The sequence below is a fragment of the Schistocerca serialis genome, unplaced genomic scaffold (assembly GCF_023864345.2).
Source record: "Schistocerca serialis cubense isolate TAMUIC-IGC-003099 unplaced genomic scaffold, iqSchSeri2.2 HiC_scaffold_1235, whole genome shotgun sequence".
NCBI classification, from domain to species: Eukaryota; Metazoa; Arthropoda; class Insecta; order Orthoptera; family Acrididae; genus Schistocerca; species Schistocerca serialis.
This window is the reverse complement of record NW_026047442.1, coordinates 77,339-80,000: the sequence shown is the minus strand read 5'-3', so window position 1 is coordinate 80,000 and position 2,662 is coordinate 77,339.

Here is a 2,662-nt window from a genome sequence, read left to right as displayed (position 1 = left end):
CTTGGGTGCCGAAGCGAACTCTCCCAGCACAGCGCACGCGCCAACACGTCCGCACAGCTGCGATACAAACCACCTGCGAGAACCGCTGGGGCGACCGAGCAGCAGACGGCGTCGCGGCGCCGAGCGCCGGGCGGCGGCGCATCCTCAGCGCACACAGTCCTCAATCGGACCAGCACACTGCAGATGGCCACCGCGCTTCGCACCGGGCCCGCGAGGACCTACTTTGGCCGCAAGGCGCCGCGAGCAGGGGGCGCCGGCGCGCAGCTGCGCCGCCTGCCGCGTCCGTCGGCCGGCGCGCCTGCCACTGGCCGCCCCCACCAGCCGGCTGTAGCGCGTGCGCCCACGCACCGCGCTGCCAGCACGCCGGGCGGCCCCCCCTCACCGGCCGGGGACGGTCCCACCCAGCCACCGCCGCGTATCGCCTCACACCCAGATCCCCTTTCACGTTCGTGGGCATGGTGGGTCCCCTTTCACGTTCGTGGGCATGGTGGGTATCCATGAAACAACCGGTTAATAGCTCGACCGATCGTCGCCAACACTGATTCACCTCTAGCGAGAACAACCGCACCACAACGGGTTACCAGTTGTTCATTTGCGTAACGTCACCAGCAAACGTAGACGTCCATCGCCATTTGCAACGAGTATTGCATGCCTGTGTCAGGTGTCACAACACACTACGTCTGCCCACATAGACGCAACAACATGTGCACGCCTAGAGAACACGTGGAAGGTAGCCCCCGTACGTATGCGGTGTCCATTGCGCGAACGACTGTCAGCCGGCCTCTGCAGCATGTCGCAGATGTGGAACGCGGTGCAACATGCTATCACAGTGTGTGAGAAGAGACGACTACGTCCGAATACACGCTCCACTACATCAACAGACTGCTCATGCTGATCGCCATCCAGGGCGTCCGTTCCTCCCACACGTCTGAATGGCGTACCACACTGCAATCCAGCTCCTAAAGGGAGACGACACGTAGCTGCGTCCACAATATTTGGACTGTATGGTCCGCCGTTGCTAGGCGCAGTCGTCGTACGGTCACACATGTGCCACGATGTATCATTCAGTACATACGGACCAATGTGCAGCACAGTTTGTGGGTTTTGCGTACATCCGCGGACAGGTGACAGGCCGTACCACAACGTAGGCTGAGTACGTCGGCATGCGAAGGGCATTGAACATGCAAACTTCTCAACGACCAGCTTGCGAAGGCAGGGGGGAAGGGGGGGGGCATGTACGTCCTGCTGCTATCCACATTACAGTGTATAGCAGGAGCATGTGGAAAGTCAGCAACACTTGCAAGGTGTTTAACATGACGCGATACACAGGGGACCGGGCAGTGCGAATAGCGAACTATATTGCGAGGGTTGCGGTTAGGCAACACTACACTAATTTAACGAGTTGCATAACAATTACAGAGCAGGTTCAGCGACAACGTGCGTCAGGTTAAGGCGCAATATAGGTTAGGTTGAGGCGCAATATGGGTTACGTTAAGGCACAAATTAGGTTACGTTAAGGCACAAATTAGGTTACGTTAAGGCACAAATTGGGTTACGTTAAGGCACAAATTGGGTTACGTTAAGGCACAAATTGGGTTACGTTAAGGCACAACATGGGTTACGTTAAGGCACAACATGGGTTACGTTAAGGCACAACATGGGTTACGTTAAGGCACAACATGGGTTACGTTAAGGCACAACATGGGTTACGTTAAGGCACAACATGGGTTACGTTAAGGCACAACATGGGTTACGTTAAGGCACAACATGGGTTACGTTAAGGCACAACATGGGTTACGTTAAGGCACAACATGGGTTACGTTAAGGCACAACATGGGTTACGTTAAGGCACAACATGGGTTAGGTTAAGGCACAACATGGGTTAGGTTAAGGCACAACATGGGTTAGGTTAAGGCACAACATGGGTTAGGTTAAGGCACAACGTAAGTTAGGTTAAGGCACAACGTAAGTTAGGTTAAGGCACAACGTAAGTTAGGTTAAGGCACAACGTAGGTTAGGTTAAGGCACAACGTAGGTTAGGTTAAGGCACAACGTAGGTTAGGTTAAGGCACAACGTAGGTTAGGTTAAGGCACAACGTAGGTTAGGTTAAGGCACAACGTAGGTTAGGTTAAGGCACAACGTAGGTTAGGTTAAGGCACAACGTAGGTTAGGTTAAGGCACAACGTAGGTTAGGTTAAGGCACAACGTAGGTTAGGTTAAGGCACAACGTAGGTTAGGTTAAGGCACAACGTAGGTTAGGTTAAGGCACAACGTAGGTTAGGTTAAGGCACAACGTAGGTTAGGTTAAGGCACAACGTAGGTTAGGTTAAGGCACAACGTAGGTTAGGTTAAGGCACAACGTAGGTTAGGTTAAGGCACAACGTAGGTTAGGTTAAGGCACAACGTAGGTTAGGTTAAGGCACAACGTAGGTTAGGTTAAGGCACAACGTAGGTTAGGTTAATGCACAACGTAGGTTAGGTTAAGGCACAACGTAGGTTAGGTTAAGGCACAACGTAGGTTAGGTTAAGGCACAACGTAGGTTAGGTTAAGGCACAACGTAGGTTAGGTTAAGGCACAACGTAGGTTAGGTTAAGGCACAACGTAGGTTAGGTTAAGGCACAACGTAGGTTAGGTTAAGGTACAACATAGGTTAGGTTAAG